Here is a 24,686-nt window from a genome sequence, read left to right on the forward strand (position 1 = left end):
CCCTGGGTTCCAAATGCCCTCAGTACAAATGAAGCTGTAAATTCTGTTTTACAGGGAAATTTTTCAGGGTTTACAAAAGAATATGTGATTGGTAGTCAGGGACACAGAATGTTTATGAAGACATTGCATTTTCTTTTTTCTTTACATTTGAACTCCTTTGGAGGCCTCTGCGCTGGCGGTCCCTGGCTGGACGTGTCCCTCTTCACAGGGCAGGCAGTCGTGTGGCAAGGGTAGCATCCTGTCTCTAGTCCGTTCCCCGGGTTCCCAGGACCCCGAGTCTTCCAAATGGCCAGAAGCCTACTCGCCAGGCCCGCCTGGTTCTCTCCCCGGATCCAGGGCCAGAGCGCACCCTTGGGCCCAAGGACAGCTCTTTGTAGGGGGGTGATGTGTGCTGGGTCCACTGGAGGTTTGCTCTGGGACACCCACCCACGTTTGCATGAGGACGCTTGTACCGTGAGTCAGAACCAGTCGTGGGAAGAGAAGGACTGTGGATTGGGGGCTTCTGCTGGTTCCTGCCCCAGGACTGCATATTTTAGGGGCAGGCCTATGCATGGCACATCAGGCCACTATCTTTGCCTCACTTACTCTGCAGAAATGAGCCCAAACTCTGGGCCTCCCCAAGTCTAGATACATGCCCAGCGTCTGTTCCATGTGAGGTCATACTGGGTGGGCTGCTTGTTGCCTTTTTTACTTGGTGAATGAATCCACTGATGTACCCCAGGGTGTCTGGGACCTCCTCTGAGTGTGGGTGCTGAGCAGACAGATGTGTCCTACAGGGGTGGCTTGTGTGTCCCCGAATGCATCGTTGCCTTCTCTAAGGCATGAGGACAAACACGTAACACCCTTTTCGGTTCCTTTCCGAATACAAGCGATGGAGGAAATTACAGAGCATTGAATGAATCAAGAAGATCGTTTTGCAGCAAAACGAGCATTTCCCAGCAAAGATACTTTGTTCACTTAAATCAGTTCTGTTTTAAAGCAAGAAAAGTATCCGCAGCCATGATCACTTGGTAAGGTTTGGTGCCTAGAATATCTGCGTCATGGTCTTTCCTTTTGGTTAAGGATGGATGTGGCCTGATTTGGGGGATTTTGTGGTACAGGACGATGAAAGGCACCAACTGCTGTGGACAGTTTCCGAAATTAGCGAAGAGTGACAGCTGATAGGGTGGAGTCAGCTGACAGGTGACTGGCGACAAAACCCACCCCTTTGACAGCCCCTCCCAGTCCCCTCCACGGAGGGATGCTCCAGTGACCCCTCTGTGTACGCCGGCACCAGGGGCTCCAGTTCAGACGTTAAGATGGTCACCAGCCCATCAGGAGGCTGACTTTTGAAGTGCGGAGGGGCCATTTACCATGTAGTCACGGACGCGCCACGTTTTCAGTGTCCGGGATGCATGCCCGTGTGGCTCGAAGGCTCAGCGTCATGGTGAAATTTCCATAGTTGGGGACTTCCCGAAAAAATCGAATGAGCTATTCCTACCATCCAAAAGCAAAGAAATTGTAACGTGAAATCACATTTCACTTGGGTGTAAAAAAAATTTTTTTAACGTAAACCACGTCGTTTCAACGTTTTGGTTGGTCGGTCTGTTTCCATGAGGCAAATGATGTTGTTTTGAAATCAGCCATCGCTGGCTGAGACTGAGGTTTTCATCAGACACAGAAGGAGATATTACTGTAGTTTTCACATCCCAGGGCTGCTGGGTGGGTAATCCGCTGTCTGTGTTGAAAGAGCTCTTTCTTTTCTCTCATCTTGCACCAGGATGGAGCTCTCAGTGGAGACAGGGTGTCAGAAAACAATGTCAAGGCCAACTTTTATGCTCCTTCACTTGGCGTCTGCCGCCATCATTCTCTGAAAAGTGGTAGAGAAGTATTTAAAAAAAATTTTTTTTTTCAACACTTATGAAGAATCACTTGGGTGGAGAGTGGCTAAACAAGCCCGAAGTCTCAGACAGGCTTTCTGCTGTCTGCAGAGGGGTGATGTACTGTCATAAAGAAAGAGGGGCCGTCAGTGACAGGAGGCAGCTCCTTTGGGGGAAGTTGAAAATATGGCCGAGCCATGTACATCCGTTTCGTTCTAGGCTGGTGCTGTGGACTGAATGCTTGTGTTCCCCTCGACTTCGTGTTGAAGCCCTGACCTCAGCCTCCAACATGGAGGTGGGGCCTTTGGGAGGGATTAGTGATCTGATGAGAAGAGGCCCGAGAGCCAGTTCCCTCGTTCTCTGCAGTGTGAAGATACAAGAAGCTGAAAATATATGTACATGCGCGTACATGTAACGGAATCACTTTGCTGTATACCTGAAACTAACACAGTATTGTAATTCAGCTATGCTTCAATTTTTAAAAAATGCTTGACAGAAACGGCAGGAAAAAAAAAAAAAAGATGCAAGAAGTTACACGTCTGCAACGCAGAAGAGGGTCTTCACCAGAACCCAGGCAGGCTGGCACCCTGATCGCAGACATCCAGCCTCCAAAACTGGGAGAAATAAATTTCTTCTGTTGATAAAGCCACCCACTTTGTGGTATTTTGTTTCAGCAGCCCAAGCTGACGAAGACGGTTGGTGAATGCTTAGGAGTGATGGTATTCTGGAAAAAGACTGCTTTTTAAAAATTAGTGTTGTTATTATTGTAAGAATGTTTCTAGTGATTTTTATAAACCATTTTCTTGTCGTTCATGAAGCAGTAGGGTTTTGGCAAAGGAACATGGTTCTTTTGAGCTGTAGAATTAAACTAATGTCTGGTGGCAAACGGCATTTCTCACTTAGGAGCTGGAGATAGACCTCACACAAAATGTTCTGTCTGTTCTTATCATCCTAAATTGTTGAAAAGATACATAGTTTCTGCCGGGGTTTCCTAAACCAGTTCGATTAACTATTTCTTTGTCTTGTCCATGATATGTGGAGTTTTTCTCATGAGGAACAAGGCAGGTTTTGCCCTGAGTGCAAAGGGAGGGAGGGCTGTAGTATGGGGGGAATTTTCCACCATCAAAGCATCTTTATCTTCCCTGAAGCACCTCACAATGTGATCCATGAAAGCCAACCAGTGAGTCAGGAAGTCCCAGTGGAAACTTCTCGAATCAAAAGAGGCCTCTGGGGCTTCCCTGGTGGCACAGTGGTTAAGAATCCGCCTGCCAATGCAGGGGACACGGGTTCAAGCCCTGGTCCGGGAAGATCCCACATGCCGTGGAGCAGCTAAGCGCGTGCACCACAACTACTGAGCCTGTGCTCTAGAGCCCGCAAGCCACAACTACTGAGCCCGCGTGCCACAACTACTGACTCCCGCACGCCTAGAGCCCGTGCTCCGCAACAAGAGAAGCCACCGCAATGAGAAGCCCGCGGGCAGCAACGAAGACCCAGCACAGCCAAAAATAAAGACAAACAAATTAATTAATTAATTAAGAAAATAAAATAAAAGAGTCCTCTGTACCCTTCCTCTCCTGAGAATAGTTAGCATTTGTGGGATCTTAAGGGGACCTCTGTTTTTCCGTTTTCCTAGGCCCACGGTGAATTCACCTAAAGTGAATTAGAAACTTAGAAACTCTGGTTGTGTCTGTCCCGGGTGATGCCACAGCCCTCCGCTGGGGAAAAATATGTGATGAGGTTTTTCCATACGGGACCATGTGTTTCCCTTTCTGCCAGTATCATAACCATGGGTTCTGTAAGCTTTTCCACGATGGGTCCCCATAGCCAAGGCCTGTAGGTGGAAAATTATCAACGTTCTTTAGCGCATAGTTGCCTGCTGAAGTAGGGTTTTGAATTAGAGAGGTGAGGAAGACTTGATCTACAACTGGATCAGGAAATGGGCTTTTATTTTCTTCATGTACTCCTCAAGGCTTACTACTCTGGGGGTCTCTGAAGGTGTGCCTCTTATTTGACCTTTGTTTAAAAGTCAAGAGACTTGCCCCAACTAGCTTTGGAGCCTGTGGTAATCACTTAACCTGCTTTAATTTCCTTATCCGCAAAGTCAGAATACTATTACCCTCCCTAATTACTTCAGAGGACTATGGTGGAGATATAATAGGAGTACCTGTGGGAGTAGTAAGACATGCCTGTTCTTCTTTATCTTGCAGTGATAAATTATTTTCTTGAGCCTTTATAAATAGGAATATTGTGACTTAAACTCCCATTTCTTTTGGCTAAAGAATTTCAACATTTTATAGGTTCTTTTTTTTTTTCTTTTTGATTTTGTTCTGTTGTTGTTGTTTGTTTTATTTTTAACATTTTATAGGTTCTTGATGTGAAGTTTCTTAGTAGGAACCACTGACCACCTACATCTGAATCATCTGGGCTGCTTGTTAAAATGACAGCCTCATTCCCCACCAAAAAAAAATATGTACTTGAAACACACACACACACACACACACACACACACACACACACACACACACACACACTCAGAATCCCTGCACCTGGAGCCCCAGCCTCTGAATTTTGATAAATCTCCAGACTATTCTTCCATTTAAAGTTAGAGAACCCCTGCTCACAACACCTAAAATAGGACCCCATGACAATGTTCAAGCCAGTGCTGGGGGTTCCAGGAGAAGACAGCATCTTTAAATGTCCACCAGGGCCCTGTTTCTCTGAGCAGTGGGTCTGTGAGGGCCGGCAGGTGGTGTGGTGTCAGCTGTAAGGCCCCGGCAAATAGAGGATTATACCCAAGGGCATTACATCGTTCGCCACGGAAAAATACTCCTCACCAACTCCGATGCTTTTCCTTTAAAGTTCTTTTCATGGCTAGTAAAAGAGGGGGAAAGCCTTTCACTTCAAAGCCTACAGACTGCTAACTCTGTCTGCAGTGCCAGGCTCCAGGCTCCAGCCAGCTTCTGGCGTAGGACAGCCATTTTTTTTTTTTTTTAATCCTAAATCCAGGACTGAGTTTACTTTTGAGTTTTATATACACACTTTGTATACATAGTGCAAATCCCATTGGACTCAAAGTGAGCAGGAGGAGGGCTGGTTGTCACGGTGCCGTCCTTGGATCAAAGAGATTAATTACTCATCTTCCCTGCGTGCTGGCTTTCTCCTGGACTTTGCAGCTGAGCAAGATCTCAGGCCTGGGTATTTTCCATATAAATATAAAAAGAGTGTTTTTGTTTCCAGGTTGCATGTGCTCTAGGAAGTAAGCCGAGAAGCAGGGGTAAGGTCCATCTCTGCTCGGAACATTCCAGAACGTTCCAGAACATCTGTGTTGGCCAGAGGCCAGCCGGAGGACCAGGAGAGGACCTGTCCTCAGGTTAACTTTCATGGCGTGGGACATGGTCATTTGTCCCCAGCAGCCATCCTGCTTCCCCCTTTGGTGAGGGGCCCAGTTTGTATCCCATTCCAGCTCTTGTGCAAGCGCCCAACTGCTCAGGGAGCCCTTTCCACCCCTAAGTGCAGCAGGGAGCTTGATCCCAACCCCATGCTGTCATGGGTGGTTCAAAACCCTGAAGGAGACGTGAGGAAACATTCACTGGGGGTTTCTGGCAAAGAAGCATGTTCGCTCCTGAAAGAAACCCATCAGAGACGTGACCTCTCATGTGAAGCTGGTAAAGTTGCCTGGAGTTGTTCACCACAAGGAGGGACGCTAGCTCCAGAATCTGACTGCCGCTATGAAAGAACTGATAGAAACACCAAAAACAGGGAAAGCTTCCTACACAGTTGTCCAGATAGCAGATGCCGCCGGCCTCGAAGGCTACCCCCCAAGAGGGCCCGCCCAGGAGCATCCTGCCAGGGCTGCCTAGCCTCAGTGAGAAGCACGTGTCAGGAAACACTCTCCAGCCTCCTGTGGATGCTGGGATGTTTCTCTTATGTTCACAAGTATAAGGGCAACCAAGGAAATAGGTGATTTTTAAAAAACAGGCTTAAGGCTTTAATATCACATGTTATACTCAAAGTTAGGTGCTTGTAGATTTATTTAAGCATTTGGTAACAAATTACTTGAGTGTTGCCATTATGAGTGTTTCAGATGATAACATCCCAGAAACACCTAATGTGAATATCGTAAATTCATTGGAATTATCTTTAATACAGCAACATTGGGTAGAGTTGATCCTATTTTCCTCAAAGAACGTATTTCAGGAGTGTGGGGCCCGGCTAGGGTGAGAAGTGGTCAGCCTGGTAAGGTAGGAAGTCCTACCACTGGAGACTTGCCTCTTGGTGTGAAATAACTTTCTGAAATCACTTTCTTGTGTGCAGATCTTGGCCAGGTTACTGGTTGAAGTCCAGTTTGCATTTTGGTTTTCAACTTGTGCATTGTGTGTGATAATAAGACTGACTTGCAAGAAGGGACATGCTGTGTTTCTGGATGACATTATTATCTGAAAAAATAGCGATACGAACAAAATTAAGAAGGTAGGGACTTCCTGGTTTCTTCGCGTCTGTGCCTCTTGTCACCCACATCCAGGGTCCCTGCATTCCTATGCGTTTGCCCCCTGAAGCCTCCCCACACGAATCCCTAGAAAAAAATTAAAACTACAACAAAAAGTTCTTCATTGATAATGAAAAGAAAAATCAGAAACATTCATATGATCAGGGCTATCTAGTGGAGTTCTTAATATAAATATAGGCCTATAAATATTTGGGCTCTGGAAATCAGAAAATTCAGGCATCTGACAAGAGTGCCATCAGAAAATGGCTTTTGTAGTCACTACATGTCATGCCAAGCTGTTTCTGTTTTTCTTTTCCTGATTACCAGGTCCGCAGGCTCAATCAAATCTGGGTAAACGTGACCCGAGTCAAACTTCTTTCCTGTTCACTGCAAACCCTAACGGTGAAAGTGGGATTTGAACTAGATTAACCTAGTGCCTAAGAAATTTATCAAGTTAAGTCTGTTGTTCATAATAGCCATAATTGTGCTATTTCTGAACCTTCGTTTCGTCAGGTATAAGTAGTAGATAATATCTATCTTTGGAGTTAATAAGGACATGAAAGAAAGTAAGGCATGTAAGTAATAGTAGGTGATGTCTATTGAGAAAGTACTATGTCCCAGACAAAATATATGTTCATATACATATGTTCTGCCTGTGAAATTACATATATAACGAGTTAAGCGTTAGCTCATCTGACCATCGACTCTACAACCGTATGAGCAAACGAGGGATTAGAAAGAAAGAACCAGTACCTTGGTCAGGCTGGGCAGAGGAGTAGCTGAGACTTCCCAAGTCCCCTAGACCTCAGGGTACGAACCCGCACACCTTGTCGTGACGGCAAGCACCTAGGGTGATGGTGGATGCAAACCAGGGGTCAAATAGATGTCAGTCACTCCTTAAAATTTTGCTTTTATTAAATTGTATCTGAAGTGACTTGCCCTGCAGTGTAATAGAATTTTTCAAATATAAATGTAGAGTTACTTTTTTTAAGTGCTTTACAGAAAGCCCTCATTTTCTTAGCTCTGCCTCCTCCCCTCTGTACCGTTCTCCTCTGCATTTTGGCAGTTTGTTTTATTTTGGCCTCTCTTTCAAGGATGCTGTGTGCTAATTTCGAGACCAAGGCGGCTTTGATTGTGAGTTATTTTTCTCTGGGGTTAAAGGTCTTGTGGTGGTGTTGGTGTTTGCCATTCATTCTGATGTTAATTTTTTAAATATCTGTCAGCAAATTGAAGTACACGTTACATGCTGATTTTGTTTGTTTGGAACATTTATACGCCGTGGTCGCAGAGTATGTTTGATGTGGTTTTGAACTTTTCCTTTCTCCAAACATGTGGAAATGTGCATGGGGGGCCTGAGGTTGAGGTTCTCTGCAGGGATTTACTTCTCAGACATCTGCGGAGGGAGATGCCTCGTCTGGTGACCAGAGCTGTAGTTCTCTCCACCTCACCCTCCGCCAAAAACATCCGTGTTCTTTAAATTTGTTCTATTTAAGAGATAGAGAGGTGCCTGATAAAGGCCACTAGATAAAGGATTCGTGCAGGAAACGATAACAGGGTAGGATAGACTAAGAAGGGAGAAAATAGAATCATAGCACGCTATGAAGCGTGTGCCCAGGTTTCCCTATTTCGTGTAAATGAGGATGCAAAGCTCTTGTTGACAGCATCCGGAGCACCAAAGTAGTAGAAAGACTTAAAGGACGTGAGAGCTTCAGGTATTGTCATTGCCTTTGGCACTGCAAGATATCAAATGTTCAGTGAGGAAATCGTATGCTTTTTGAACCGGATTAAGCAGCTGTCATAAGTGTTTGGCATTGCTTTGGCTAAAGGCAGGAAAAGGGAAATCTAGGTTACCTGTGTCTGCAACTATAGTGCACTTTCATTCACAAGTCTGTTCTTTGTTGTTTATTTTTTTTTGGCCACACCGTGAGGCTTGCAGGATCTTAGTTCTCCGACCAGGGATCGAACCCTGGGCCCCTAGCAGTGAAAGCGCCGAGTCTTAACCACTGGACCACCGGGGAATTCATTCACAGATTTTTAAAATTATTGCAACTTATTTTTTTTTAAATTAAGACTTTATTATGGAAAATTTTAGATGTACACAAAAGTAAACACAAACCATTAGTGCAGGACAATGCATCTCTTATAAGGAGATGGCCATTGATTTCAAAGTCTTACTTGATAGAAATGCAGGTCCATCCTTAATCTGGCACCCCGTTCTCCTTTGTGTCCAACCTTGTTCTTTTTTTTAAAATCTAATATACATTTTATTTATTTATTTTTCCTAATTTATCCCTACCCCCCTTTGGGAACCATAAGTTTGTTTTCTACGTCTGTGAATCTATTTCTGTTTCGTAAATAAGTTCATTTGTATCCTTTTTTAGATTCCACATATAAGCGATATCATGTGATATTTGTCTTTGTCTGTATAATAATCTTCACTTCACTTAGTATAATAATCTCTAGGTCCATCCATGTTGCTGCAAATGGCATTGTTTTGCTCTTTTTTATGGCTGAGTAATATTCCATTGTATGTACGTACCACATCTTCTTTATCCATTCATCTGTCTGTGGACATTTAGGTTGCTTCCATGTCCTGGCTATTGTGAATAGTGCTGCTATGAACATGGGGTGCATGTATTTTTACAAATCATGGCTTTCTCTGGATATATGCCTAGGAGTGGGATTGCAGTAGCTCTATTTTTGTTTCTTAAGGAACCTCCATACTGTTTTCCGTAGTGGCTGCACCAAGTTACAATTCCACCAACAGTGTAGGAGGGTTCCCCGGTTTTGATAAAGGATAGAAACAGAAAGAAGGGCATATGTAGAAGTGCAGGTCCCTCCCAGGGTGCTGTGAAGGCAACCCCACCCACTCAGCCCAGCAGCAGCAACATGGGTGCAGCGGTATCTCCTTGTCTGTCACCTGCCCTACATCCAATTCCCCCTTTTCTGGTCACAGCCCCCCAGTCCCGTCCCCTTTTTCAGAACGCGCATTCAAACAGTGCTGGTTTTACCTCTACCTCTGGGTCTGGACCGGACACCCAGGACTAGTCAACTACCAGCTTCATCTCATGGACCATGGCGATTGATTCAGGAACAGCATGATGACCCACCAACGCCACTTAGAGGAAATTCAAGGATTTTTTTGAGAGAAACTAATGGGGGAAGGGGAAGGCTCTCTTGCCGCTGGGTTTGTTATATATCAGGGATGTCATCAGCCTGGAGGTGCCAGGGGCCACCACCAAGAGAGTGCCTGGCTGGGGATGAATCAAGCACAGAGGAAAGCTGAACTGAGAGGTGATGGCATTGAGTATGTGCCTGGATCCAGCTCTGCCTGAAGCAGTCTCTGAACTTTCAGGTACACTAAATCAATATACTCCCTTTTTTGCAGAAGACAATTCAAGTTGGATTTCTGTAACTTCTGAAAAGAGTCCTAATGAATGAAGAAATCATTAAGTTACAGATACAAAAGGTAGAATCAGCTGGGTCAAGTTAAGGTAGTGAGAGCTCTCCTATTCCTTCTGGAAAATTGGTTATGTTGCAGAAAAGCAGCTGGTGAACTTTTCCTACTGTGCACCTTCCAGGTCGGAAGGTCAGGCTACCAAGGGGATTTACCTCCCTTTGTGGCCTTCCTATGCCCCTCCCCTGCCGGCCCCCAACCCCCCCAGGAAAAAGAAGACACGCTTGGGTAGAACTGATTGTTCAAAACAGAGATGGAAGGAAATAGAAGTTTTTCTAAGAGGGCCCTCTTGCTCTCTGCAGCCAACAATTCAACATGGCTCAGAGTCACATGGTCCTCCGCAGCACACTGTGCAGTAGACATGTAACGGGAGATGCATATGATAATTTTGAATTTTCTAGTGGCCGCCTTAGAAGGAGGAAAGTGAAACAGGTTAAGTTAGTTTTGTTAATATAGTTAGCCCAACATTTCCAAAATAGTATCACTTCAACATAAAATCAACATTAAAAGAAATTACTGAGATAATTTACATCGTTGCGCTAGATCTTTGCAATCCAGCGTGTGTATTGGATTTGCAGCGCATCCCAAGGCAGACCTGATCAATTTCAAGCGCTCAATAGGCACATCCGGACAGTGGCTAATGTATTGGACAGCCCAGCTCTTAACCAGCAGATTCACTCTCCAAAGCTAACTTTAGTGCAGGCAAGATTAAGAGGTGGGAAACCCAGGCTCAGATAAGATTGGGGCTTGGGAGAAGCCTGGCCTTCAGGACCTTCCCCTGCACCAGGGTGTGAGTGCCTGACTTTGATTTCTGTCACCTACAATGAAAAGGGTCTTGGCTCTTACACAAGACTTTCCCTAAACAATAAAATCTGGGCACCACTGAGCTGTTCATCTCTGCTTATTAATTGCTTTAAGCAGAGTTTATAAAGCAAGATTTACGAAGCGTGGTTCTGACTTCAGGTGGTTTTTCCAAAGTATTGGCTAATTCCCCAACCACATCCTCCTGAATGTGGAAGGGAAGAGGTCAGGACATGGGCCTTTGGTTTCTTTTCTGACCTGCTGCAACCAGCTGAGCAGTTGTAACATGTGCCACCAAAAATAAACTCGATCTGTGTTGAACAGGTAGTCTGTTCAACAAGTGGCAATTTCTAAGTAGGATTCTTAATTCCTAGAATTGTGCGAACCCTTCATCCTTTTTCTCCTTCTGGAGTTTCAGGCCCCTTCCCCCATCATTATGCTGAATCCACGCCCTGTCATTCTCTTACCTGTGTCTCCTTCCATCCGGTTCTGGTCCTGCCCAGTTAGTTTGGTGCTATGGCATTTCTTGCCTGGACTATTGCAGTAGCCTCGTGACTAGTTTCTTAGCATGCAGTCTGTCTGGACCCATTGTTCTACTGCAGCCAAAGTAGTCTTTCAAAACATAAGTCAGATGGAGTTGTTCCCCTGCTTCTCATTGCCCTCAGGGTAAAGGTCCAGGACATTTGCCAAGCCCCTAGCCCTGTGCAGCCCGGAGCCAGCTCCTGCCCCATCTGCACTGGCCTTCCCTGACTCCCGGGCAGGCCTTGCTTGGGCTCCCACAGTGCGTTTGCACCTGCTCCCCTCACTTCCTGCATGCCCTGGTCTCCGCCTTCCACATAACTAGGGCTCACCTGGTTTCCAGACCTCAGGTGAGTCATTACTTCCTGCAGGTACCTTTCCTTGTGTCCCTGACAAGGTGAAACCCTCCCAGCGCATGTTCTTTTAACACAGTTTACCTCTCCTCCCTTGCATTTACCACAATTAAAAATTTGTGTATGTGAATAATACCTTACATATTAGGATGGCCACTATTTAAAAAAAACTCAAAAAATAGCAAGTGTTGGCAAAAATGTGGAAAAATGGAATCCTTGCGCACAGTTGGTGGGCATGTAAAATGGTGCGGACGCTGCAGAAAACAGTATGGAGGTTCCTCAAAAAATTAAACGCAGAAATACCATATGATGGAGCAGTTCCACTTCTTATTCCCGTAAGAACTGAAAGCAGGATCTCAAAGAGATATTTGTACACCTTTGTTCATAGCTTCATGATTCACAATAGCCAAGAGGTCGAAACAACAAATTGCCTGTTGACAGATGATCAGATAAACAAAATGTGATCCATACATATGCAATGGAATGTTATGCAGGCTCTAAAAAGAAAGAAATCTCGTCACATGCTACAGTATGGGCGAATCTTGAGGACATTATGCTCAGTGAAATAAGCCAGTCACAAAAAGACAAATGCCCTATGCTTTCCCCTGTATGGTACCGAGAGTCATCAAAATCACAGAAACAGAAAATAGAATGGGGGTCGTCAGGGGCTGGCAGGGAGGGGAAATGAGAGGCTGGTGTTTAATGGATACAGAGTTTCAGTTTTGCACGATGAACACATTTCAGAGATCTGTTGCACAGCAATGTAAAGATAGCTTACACTGAACTTAAATGGTTAAGATGGTAAATTTTATGTTCTGTGTTTTTATCACAATTGTCGAAAATTTATATTTATGTGATTTCATAACTAATGTCAGTTTCTTCCTCTAAATTGTAAGTTTATGAGGAAAGTAAATGCTCTTCAGTATATCCTCGGTACCTGCCTCTCCTCTTTTCTGGCACTCAGTAAATATTTAAATGAATGAATTAATAAAGTAAAATTAAACACCTCTCCTGTAGAATTGGAGAATGGATCTGGCTTTGTGTAACAGGTGCTTAATATCTGTTTGCTGAATTGTTAACAAAAGCAGATGCCAAATTTTCAAACATTTGGGAATAGCCTAGCACAGGATGTGCACATGGAAGTGATTGATTCATTCATGAATTTAGCATTTTCTGAACCGTGCTCAAAACACCAGTAGCACAAACCATGCGTTTTTCCCACCCGAAGAATGATTTTTGGTTAAAAAATATTTAAGAACATTTCCAGTTAAAATTCTAGTTGAACTATTTTAGCTGCATGGGTGATATATGTGGTATACTGTCTGTTGATGTTGGTGTTTGTAAAGGGTTAATAATAAGGTTTAATTACTTAATGGAAGTGATTATTTTGGAAGTGATACTATAGAAAAGACAAATGTGAAATCGAGATGGATTTTTGAGTACCTAGTTTAAGGTAGTACTAAGCTAATCATTTTCCAACAGTTTTATTAAGGGAGATGAAACTGATGAAGTTAGTGGATCACAGATAGTTTTAGCAGAAACGTGAGTTCCCTGGACCAATACGTCATTGGACAGCATTTTCATTATTATGTTGAGGGTGTTGGTATTTTTGGAGTAGTAAGTACAAGCACATAGTTGGAGAAAGAAATGGTCAAGAAAATGTCAAGAAAATGGTCAAGAAAATGTCAAGAAATGTCAAGAAAATGTCAAGCTTAGGTAAAGTTTCGTTAGCAGCTGGCCTGTGATAAATCTGAGATGATTTCGTGGAAGAAACAGACCTTCTCTGGGGGTTTGTGCTTTACTCAATTAGATGGAAGCAGTTCAGGCTCGTGGCTTAAAGCAGGAGTGGATCTGACACCAAGAGTCTCGTTGGGACGTAGAATTTTAGTGTCAAGTAAAGTGATATTACAAGAAAAGAAAAAGGTTAAGATTTGAAATTTGTCCCCGATACAGCATCTTCATTAAAGGCAAGAAAACCAGTAAGTAAAGTGATGCTATGTCCAGTAAAACTAGAAGAAGCAGAGGTGGGAAAAAGAGAAGGATGGAGGGAAAAGTGATTGATACAGGAAGGACCTGAAAAGTCTTAGTGTGATGGAGAAGGCCAGGTGGGGCAATGAAACTGGAAGGAGAGGGTTTTAAATGTTCACTGAAGGAAATTACAGGGTTGTTGAGAAATTTTCCGAGACATGGCATCAAGGAAGAATGAGGTTGACCATAAATAAAGGTCCTGTAATGTAATAAGTCAGAATTTTACCTTCTTATGATCAGTGTGGGAAAATTAATTCTTAGAAACAAAAGGAAATAGCGTAGGAGTTTTATTTTTTGTTAACTTTCTGATGACTGAATCATTTTAAATGAATTAAAAAGTAGGCCTTGTCTAGGCTATAAAGAAAAACAGAATCCTCCTTCCACTGTTCAAAAATAATTAAATAAATATTGCATTAGAACATTATAATAGTTTTCTGTCATATAAACATTGATTCTAAATGAGACTTTAACAATCTGAGATGATCATGATTTTGGAAAATAGCTTATGATACCAGAAAAGTTTGTTTTGAACCGGAAATGTAAAATCAAGAAGCAGCTTTAGATAATTAACAAAGCTGTCTACTTGGCAATTTGTTCATTTTGTTAAAAGAAAAACTGATCCTTTATTTTTACAATGGTTCAGTTTTAGTGGAATAATTTAATAAAGGTAGTATTCTCTTACAAGGCATGAACGAGAATTTTATTCAAGCCTTTTAAAACTTTCTGGCCAGTGGGTCTTAGTGATGGGTTGCCATCTACTAGATGCCATTTCAGGCTACTTTTCTCTCCTAAAAACTTTTTTTTTTTTTTTTTTTTTTTTAAAGAAAAGTAAATAGTCCTTTATTCCTCAGCATCATTTACGTAACTGCCAAGATTGGGAGTGGTCATTTTGGAAAGTTGCAGTTTGGGGGCAGGTGGTGCGCAGAGGCCCCCTCTTTATCCCCTAAGCTTCCAATAGGGTGGAATGAGCTTCCAAAACTCAAAACTGTAAATGGTGAACATCTAATAAAGTGATGTGTTTGAAGTTGCATTGTTTGTGAATTCTCTGTCATTTTACTTTGTTTCACAGAAAGTTGTTTATATTCGTTAGTTTTATATACATCTTGCCTTTTTTCAGGCCAGTTCTTGATTTTCCCTTTGAAGTCCTGTCATGGGCGCCCCGTGTTCTTCCGTCTGACTCCGGGTCCCAGTCAGCGGTAGTTTCTGTAGGATGTCTCGTCTCACGATTCTTAGAGCAAGTGCCTTTCTGAACTTTTGTACACTGCTGTAGTGGCTTAAGTTTAAATTTTAGTTTATAGATCACAGTTTTGCCACGGTGTCTCCTACCAAAATCTCTGTCACCATGAATTCTGAAGCCATTCTGTAAGCCCCTTGGTCCCTCAGACATGGCTTGGGAAGTAGCCTTGCTCATTAAGGACCCAAGAAGGACATAATCGTAAAATCAGAGATTAATGACGTATAGACGTATAATTATCTATAACTTGTCTGTGTCCATAGCAATTCAAAGAACAAATTTCCTTTTCCTTCTGCTTCAAGGAAAGCCAGCAGCTAATCTGTAGAGGGTTGCCTCTTGGCAAACTTGCTCCGTGTGAAGTAGCTAAACGTTCCACCAGATTAAAAAGTGTAATCTCTCTGTTTTTTCAGGATACTGTCAAGTCAGGAGCAAGAAGGGAAAACATACGATTAACATTACTTCATCATATTAATTAAAACACTGTAGTAGTTTCAACTTGAGCAACTCAGTTACTAAAACCAAGGGAAGTTGCTCCCCTATTCTTAATCCTTATAGTGAGACCTTAAGTGGGAATGAAAGGGTTGAGATGAATTTTGGCTTTGCAGCAGAATTTAGGCATTGTGCGGATCTTTCTAGAATACCTTTAGATCAATTCATGTAAATTTTCCGGAAGAATCTTTACCATTTTTCTGTCCCAAGAGTTACTAAGTATTGTTACAAGTTCTGTGCCCCTAAATGGAAAATGCAATCTCATCTACCCATGCGTGCCCCGCAAAAGCTGTTCAGGATAAGTTAATCTTTTCAGCAGAACAGCCAACTTTTCCAGCAAAGGAATTTGCAGTCTTTGTGGTTTAGGTAAAAAGGTGGTTCATTTTACCAGTTTCTCGATGAAATATGTTTCATGATAAATTCAGTCTTTCCTCCAAAAAAAAAAAAATTCCCCAACTCTACTTTTCTGTGCAAAATTCGACTTGAAAGCCTTTCTCTATCGAAGCAGCCGAATACCGAGTTCGTGTGGATCTGGGCAGACAGTTTTGGGTCCAAGGTTAACGATATTTATTGCTGGAGGTATTACATGTATTTGTATCCAGAAAGAACAAAACCCAACACGTTGACAGCGGTTTTCAAATATATTAATTTACTCTCTTTTGTCTCAGGGGGAATGTTTTTCTCCCCGCTCCCTGTTTTAATCCTTTGCCACACTGGGTAGAATTTGAAAGGACTTTTGCCAGGAGTAATGAGCAAAGGTAGACAGTGTGTGAATACACAGGAGATCTGCTGCTGGTTTCATTGCAGACTTCAGAGAAAGTTCCTTGCACTCTGGCTGGGACACGGCATGCAGGAAATGCCTCCTAGGTCTGCTCAGTGCAATAAACAGACCTCCTGCATCTAACCACATCCACGCTGAAGTTTCTTGTGTGGGGTTCCTTTTGCTTTTTGTGTAAAAGTTAAGGGTCCCAGCATTCCTACTCCAGCTTCTTTAACTCCCACGCTTTGGAATTGGCATATGACTGTGTTTAGGGGTTAACACGCCTTGCGGTTTAATAGGACTTATTCTGTGTTATTTATGCACACACGGAGAAGGTAGAGGAGGGAAACAGATCCCCTGTGGACATGCTTCTGAGAGACCTTACGTTACGTGGGATTTGTTAGAAGGATCACAGGGTCACATTTGCCTTCGGTGACTCATTGAGGACATCTCGTATTATAGGCAACACAGGTGGGTTTTTCAGTAACCCCTGCAGCCCCCAGCCAGCAGCCTGAGCACCACAGGAGGGAGAGCCGTCTTGTTAGAAATACAGACTCTCAGGCCCCAGCCAGGAAATACTGGACTAGAATCTGCATTTTGACCAGAGCCTTGGCGTTCATGGGACATAAAAGGGAAAGAAGCCCTCGGTTAGGTCCCGGCCACCAGAGTACATCCTAGTAAGCTCTCCTGGGAACGTGTGCGGCGGAGAAGGAAAGAGGGCGGGGAGGACATTGGCTGAGTTAAATTATACTCATTAATTCAATTGGAGGCAGGAATGTGTGTAAATAAACGCTGGCAGCTGCAGAGGCTCCGTTTCCTGCAGGGCTCAGGCAGGAATGCAGGGGCCAGAGCCGCAAAAACCTGACTGGGGGTCAGTCCGATGGTCCTGCAACCATGAGATAATGACGGAGAAGGTGGTCTTATCCGTCTCGTGGGAGGGAGGCTCTCAGTGCAGCGTTAGGTGCCAAACCAAGTGGAACTGGAGAGGCTTTGCCAGCAGAGAGCAAATCTTAATGATTTGAAAAATGAAGCTCCCTGGACCGGCCCCCTCCTCTTCTTTTAAATCAATACAGATTGGGTTTCCAGGGGTTCAGGTGAGTAGGATCGTGGCCTGTCCCACACAGCCTGTCGGCGTGTCCAAATAAATAACCTGTTTCACAGCCCCTCTTACCTTACAAAACTGAGTCCCTGAGAAACAGGAAGGGGAGAATTGAGTTCAGCAGGGTAAGAGCATCCTTGGTACCATAACCCTGTAAAATGCTTACAGGGTTGGTTTTTGGCACTTGATGTTCATGAACTGTTTTGGGGGCCGAGCGATCATCGCCGGGTCCTATTTGTTAAACCCCGAGTGACGCGGTGGGCAAGACGCTTGCCTGCGTGTTATTGGGTTGGCCAAAAAGTTCGTCTGGGTTTTTCCGTAACATCACCATCTACGGGAAAACCCGAACGCACTTTTGGCCAACCCGATACGAGGTGGTTCTCGTGCTGTCGCGGGTAGGGCCTTGTTGAGCGTTGTGCGTTCTAGAGAGACATCTGTTTCCCAGCTCAGAATGACCCACGAGTCCCTGGTCTCCGCTGGACCAAGGAGCCTGCGCTTCTAGTTACTTTGTCCCTTTCGCACACACGGCCTTTCCTCCCAGGGGAAAGGGATTTCCAGGGGCCCAGGAAGGCGGGAGATCAGTTCTTCAGGCTCATCCATCAGGTCCATGCTCAGTCTCTTACCTCCCGCAGCATTGTGGCCGGTGGGCGATTGGTTGGCCGAAGGGCAGTGGTGCCTGCTCTGCCTCCTGGGACCACCGTCTCCGGGGGGTCGTGCCCGGTGGCTCCCGCGGACCAGGGCAGGTTGAAGGGGAGGGGTCTCACCTCCCTTCCCCATCACAGCTCAGGGACTCAGCAAATGCATCTCCGTCCCCAGGGGTTAGGATGGCGGGTGCGCAGTGTCGGGAAGGAAATCATTTCAGGTTTGGTTCTCTGTCGCTCATCACCTCCTCCCCTGCATCCAGGGACTGGTTGACTTGTGGCCAGGACAGTCCCCCGCCTCTGCCCTCAGGAGGGAGGAGGACCATTGGCTCTGGCCTGAGCTTCAGGCTTGCTTCCTCTGGGACACGGGGACTCTGTGCCCTAATGGGCTGAGCTGGGTCCATGACGAGCCCTCTGTCCGTGGATGTTTGCCACTTTCCCTTCCTCGTCCTTGCTCTCCCTGTGGCCTGAGAAGGTCCTGCCCGCCCCGAAAAGTCAGACGTGTGAGATGAACGGGCTGAGTCGGAGCCTCGGGGACGGAATTGTGTTGCCCTGCGGCCATGGCTGCTGTCACCTGCTGGCCTCCCTTGAGTCCTCCCGGATCCGGGGCCCTCCCCATCCCTCCACGTCGCCTGCCCTGCCGACTGTGTGTCCCGCAGGGGCCACGAGCCCCCTCCACGGGGACGGGAGGGGCCTGGCCTTCCCGGGCCGCGGCCTTTGTAGCAGAACGTGCGGCTGAGCTCTGCCCGGGATGCCCTTCCTCTCTCCAGCCCGAGGCTCAGCCTCCTTCCTTCTTTTGCCTCTCTTCTCTTCCTCCTTTTTGCCTCTGTTGCCGGGATGAGGTCCTAAATCTCAGTTAGCTCTCGTTCTGGAAGATTCTCACAGTGGACATGGTAGCGTTTCCCCGAGCTACACTGTCCCTCTCACCTTGCACCCTTCCACCTGGGTGAGGCCTGCTCCTTAAGGAGGGGAATGTCAAGGCTGACCGTCAGGTCTGGTCATCGCCCCCGGGGATGTCACTGTGCCTTTCCAGCTCATGGACGGAATAGAGGCAGCTGGTCTGAGAGTCACCAAGGGCCTAAGTAGACCAATCCTAACCCAGAGAAGTCTCACTGCCTCCTCATTCTGACTGTGCTAGTTTCTTCTTATTAATTCTATAGTCTTGTTTCCCCTAGAATTAAAAAAGTCATATCCTGAAAGGAAGGGAATATGATCAGGGTATTTACAGAGTGGAGGCGTTTTTCCTCTTTTAAAATTGGCCTTTTACCCAGCCACAGGGATTGTTTCCATGCTCTGCTCCTTGATGGTGTGTTTATTTACCTAGACTCACACAAGTCTCTCTTGCCCCGAGTAATCCAGTATTCACTTGTAATAACCAGGATTCCTATCGAAGGAAGGGATTTTTTTTTTCAAGAAAAGCAAAGGGAATTGAAGGTTCAAAATTCCAGAGAGAAAGTGAATAAAACCCTACCGAAGAGGACGTGGGAAAGTCTGAATTAAGAGAGCCATCTCCGAATGAACACAACATTGTAAATCAACTATACCTTCAATAAAATTTTTTAAAATTACATTAAATTAAAAAATAAAAAAAGAGCACCTTCCCAGAGCAGCACGTTACTGGATGTCTACGGATACTCCATTGTTTTAAAGTTGCATTTGATCTGAAGGAAGTTTTTTCACTAAGAATATTCCAGTAGCTAGTTCTGAAGCTGACAAGTAATGGAATATCGTCTCTTCGATTAGGTTGTGTGTTTATATACCTGTATTAATCAACAATGTTAAGTTTTCCACGTTACCTACTAGGACCCCTGTCCCACACCCCAGAGCAGTTGGAATGTCAGGGCAATGATGGTGGATTAAACTGCTGCTGGGATGAGGTCATAAATCTCAGTTAGCTCTCGTTCTGGAAGACCCTCAAAGCAGACGCGGTGGCTTTGGGCTCTTGCTGGATTTGACGCATGTGCTTTGTGTGGTTTTTTTTTCACGGAAGGGCATTCTGTGCCCCTGCTTTCCATACAGGGTCTGTCGGATGTTGCCCGCCCTTTGGCCTCCCTATTTTTGGTCACGTCTGCAAGCACAGCCTGCCTTTCGTAAACAAGTCACTAAATCCAGACTAGGGTGTGACACGCAGCTGGCGCCACGCGTGGCCTTACGCGCTCCACGTGCGCTGGGTGCCGACAGCGCGAGAGGGGAGGCCACGAGGGCTTGACCGGGTTGGCAGGGCGCCTCCCGGGCCGTGTGAGGGATCCATGCCAAGCAGCAGCCCAGAGCATCTCTGTACCATCTGGTGGCTGCTGAGCAGTGTGTGGGAAAAACGTTCCGAGACTCGGGGCCTTCTCCAGAGGGACCGTCAGAGATTTACTGCCGTGAAAGGGGAAGATTATGAGGAAAGCATGATGAGGCTTCCATTTGCCAGGTCCTTATTAGCGTTCCATAGGCTTTACGGACGCGCCATTACTGGTTATTCATTACAGAATTTGCAAAGAGAGGGGCATCCGCTTAGGCCATGAACAGCACCCGGTCCACAAGCAGACAGAACACTTTTCCGTGGACCACTTGACTCTCCATAACGTCCAAGTGGTCTCCCTAAACCTCCATGCTGTGTGATTACATTCGTAGAAAGTTCAAAAACTGGCCAGACTGATTTATGGTGTTAGAGGTCAGGGCAGGGGTTACGCCTGGGTGGAGGGGGAGGGAGAAATGGGAGAGACATGAGGAGTTTTCTGCTGAGTGTCTGGGGGTTTTCATCTGAGTGCTGTGTCCACAGAATTCATTTTGCAAACATGAAAGCTAATTTGCAATGTACACATGCCATCTGTGCACTTTGTCGTGTGCGTATTTTACTTTGATCAAAAGTTTACATTTAAAAATATGACATGAGCGCATAAGGAAGAAGTTCTTTCCTCAATCCAGCTTGCATTAATAATAAATTCAGACGAGAGGAGGCTGCAAATCTAAGTACAATAGGTATTTCCTTTAGCACCGGAGGTGGGAACCTGCGGGGTATGGAGCTTCTAATTCCTCTTCCTGTTAAGCTTTGGGTTGGCTTTTGAGGGTCCCAGCTTGGTTTTATGGCTTGGTTTTTCTTTTAATGATAAGCATATCAATATGTTTTTTGATCTCAGTAGAATGCTTTTGAGTAAATGCTTCTGTTGCTGCTTCTGCAGTGAATAACCTTAAACATTCCTTTCAATACGCTGGCTTGGAAATTACCACCGCGTGGGTGATGGTCATGGGAGGGGGTGGTGTTGCCCATCATGAGTAGGCAGAGAGACAAGAAGAGAACGGCCCCCAGGGCACACGACATTTACAAGGTGCGTTAAACGGCCTCCTGATCACCAAAGGTAGCACAAGTTAGCTAGGCGCAGTGATGGCTCTAGAAAGGTGGGTTGAATAATTCAGTCCTCTTTTCTCTTTATAAAAATGAAATGGCGATGTTGAGCATCTTTTCATGTGCCTTTTGGCCATCTGTATGTCTTCTTTGTAGAAATGTCTGTTTAGATCTGCTGCCCCCTCCCCTTTCCCCTTTGGTAGCCATAAGTTGGTTTTCTATGTCTGTGGGTCTATTTCTGTTTTGTGTATAAGTTCATTTGTATCTTTTTTTTTTTTTAGATTCCACATATAAGCGATATCATATGATATTTGTCTTTGGCTTACTTCACTTACTTTGATCATCTCTAGGTCCATCCATGTTGCTGCAAATGGCGTTATTTCATTCTTTTTTATGGCCGAGTAATATTCCATTGTATATATGTGCCGCATCTTCTTTATCCGTTCATCTGTCAGTGGACACTTAGGTTGCTTCCATGTCTTGGATGTTGTAAATAGTGCTGCTGTGAACATTGGGGTGCATGTTTCATTTTGAATTAGAGTTTTCCCCAGGTATATGCCCAGGAATGGGACTGCTGGGTCATAGGGTAGTTTAGTTTTTTAAGGAACCTCCATACTGTTCTCCATAGTGGCTGCACCAATCTACATTCCCACCAACAGTGTAGGAGGGATAAATTAGGAGTTTAGGATCAACATATACACACTACTATATATAAAATAGATAACCAAGAAGGACCTACTGTGTAGCACAGGACACTGTACTCAGTATTTTGTAATAACCTATGGGGGAAAAGAATCTGGAAAAAAAATATGTATGTATAACTGAATCACTTTGCTGTATACCTGAAACTAACACCACATTGTAAATCGACTATACTTCAATAAAAAAATAAAATAAATGAAATGAAATGGCTTTTTTACCGCCATGAGATCCTTTATCTGAAATTTGAGAACAATACGCCGACTGAGAGTTTAGTAGCACTACAGTTTACTTCCTTAAAGAGCTTGAAAATACTTTGTGTAAATTTTCTGAAAGTGGACAATAAGGAGAATTTCTTCCTTTTTTTTTTTTCCTAAAGAGGGAGTGCAGAAAAAGCTAAAAAACAAAAGGAAAGCAACCAAATACAGAGGCCATGTGAAGCAGCCACTCTGGAGGGTCGACGTGCTGAGTGGATTCAGGCGACACAAGGGCAGGAGCCGCGTTGTTGAACCAGCTGATGTGTCAGCCTGTGTGGGTTCGGGGGGCCGTTCTCAGAGATGGAAGGTCTGTTGGAATAGATCAATTTTTCCCATATGTTAAGTTTATGGAAAAATACTATTTCTGAAGCTTCCCTTTCTCTTTTTCACCTTGAAATGGCATTTTTTTCCCCTATGACCGCTCAAGGGCTGTGCCGGGAAGCTAGTTGTTTAAGCTCCGTCGCATAAGGGGGACTTCTTTCTGCAAAGGAATAATTGTTATTCGAAGACCATTTCAGACCATAATTTGTTTTACCGTCTTCTTGGTGTTGCTCTTCTAATCTTCTTTCCCATTTCCGACAGAGACCCGTGTCTCTTTATTGCTGTTAACTTTGCTTTCTCATTTGTCAAATATATCATTGAAATGATTTTTAAAGGTAATGAAAGGTTTCATGATTTCAGGAAGTTGAAGTTGCCTGGGGCAGAGCGTTGTATGAATAAGTTTTGTTGAAATCACCTTTTCCTCTCTCTGTTTCTTGGCTGGAGGACTCTTGAAGACATGGATTCATTTCTCTTCAGAAAGTTTCTGAGATGTGGTCTGATCACAGCTCTGTTCACACTTGCTTGAGACTCCGTGGCAGAGGCAGAAAGTGCTCTTTAGGAAGGACTATCGTTATAGGCTCAGTTTGGGTTTTTTATGCAAACCTTAGCTCTTTTCCTGTTGGATATTATCAATACCGTTTCCGCCCCCTCCCTCCCTGATGCAGTAACCTCTTCTTCCCCTTCATGGTGGTTGATCTCCTGGCAGGACTTGACCCTGAGGCTTCTAGAAATTCTGTCTTTTGCTTCTGAAATGTAATTCTCGCCTATTTCTCTTAACTGTTTCTTTACCACTATTTCCTACCCCCTTAAGGAACATCCCTTAAGTATAATCGGTCTGAAGGATTCTCTTCTCATTTTATTTTATTTTTAGTTTCTCTTAGGTTACAGTATATATACCAGTCTTTAATAACAGCTCCCAACTATATATCTTTCAGCCAACACTTGATAGTTGCCTACAGCTGGATTTACTTTGAAAATGGAGACAGGTCTTTTTCACCTTTTGTATCTCTTTCAATGCCTAACAGAATACCTGGTACATAATAAATACTAGATGGATGAAAAACATGCCCACGTTGGTAGAAGGTTTTTAATTTCTATGTTCAATTTAACGATCTTATTCTAATGAAGTATGCCCCGAACAATGACGTGTTGGAAGATAAAGAAGGATGTTTCCTTTCCCTGATACCTAGTTACACTTCTGTCCTGATGCCACGCTCACCATTGGTACCTTTTTACCTGAGGATCCCACCTCTCAGACTTCCTGTAGAAGTGCCTCTTTGGGGATCCAGCTGACACCTTGCAGAATGTTCTTTTTCCTTGATTCTTGTGGGACTGACTGATTTTGAACTCAAGTCCGTGGTGCAGAAATGCTAAAACATTTGGGAACCTTTTTTTCCTAGCGGGGAGCCTTTTATGGCCAGAAGTGAATCTCCCATAGAGCTGAAGAAAGACCTATGAAATTTAGCTTTTAAAAACAAAGCTGTGTTTAAGGTCTGTGGAAACAGAAGGTATTGCTTAAAAAGGACGTGGCAGATGTAATGAAAATTTGTTTTAAAGCATTTCTCTCAGGTTAAGTCGTGTTTGCCAAGTTGTAACGTGGAACGCATTCTGACGGCTCAGCAGAGCTCACGGCTGAGGGTGTGCGGTGGCCACAGGCGGGGAGGGGAGGGAAGGGGAGCCTCACGTCTGAGAGCAGCGTCGTGCTTCTCTTCCTGAGTCGAGCAAACTCCCTTGTCTTTGAGATTTACTTTTGTCTAATGAAAAATGTGTTTTACTAGACGCTGTACTTGGCTCTCCCTGAAGAAAACCAATGGGTTTTCTTGAGTGTGTATTTGATGTTTCTTTAGGGAAACGTTATGCCACTCAAAAATGATCACGTTAAAAACCCACCGAATCTGGAATGGAATAGAAATTGGGTTGCTTCTTAGATCGGAACCATTTGACCCTGCCACCACCCACCTTCATCCCTATGAATTAAAAAAATCTGTCTATCGTGGATGAACAACAAGGTCCTACAGTACAGCCCAGGGAAATATATTCAGTATCCTGGGATAAACCATCACGGGAAAGAATATGAGAAAGAATGAATATATCTATATGTGTGTGTGTGTATAAGTGAATCACTTTGCTGTACACCTGAAACTAACACAACATTGTAAATAAATTAGACTCCAATAAAATAAAATTTAAAAAATCTCTCGACATCAGGGGACTGACTCTGGAGGGATACTGCTGTCTCTGCCTCTGTGCCCAGGTGTCTGAGCGTTTCTCCAGGAAGGACCAAAGTGTCCCACGCTGAGAAAAGGACAAAAAACAGAAAGACCAACGATGGTCTTCTTTTTTCTGACACAT

The 24,686-nt window shown here is 44.4% G+C and overlaps 1 protein-coding gene across 1 annotated transcript in view; it reads left to right on the forward strand.

Moving 5' to 3' along the window:
• Nucleotides 1-24,686, forward strand: part of LOC102994737 (phospholipid-transporting ATPase IB) — a 467,552-nt gene that overhangs the window by 337,058 nt on the left and 105,808 nt on the right. The gene's annotated exons all lie outside the window — the stretch shown is intronic.

This window comes from Physeter macrocephalus, chromosome 13 (assembly GCF_002837175.3).
Source record: "Physeter macrocephalus isolate SW-GA chromosome 13, ASM283717v5, whole genome shotgun sequence".
Classification (NCBI taxonomy): domain Eukaryota; kingdom Metazoa; phylum Chordata; class Mammalia; order Artiodactyla; family Physeteridae; genus Physeter; species Physeter macrocephalus.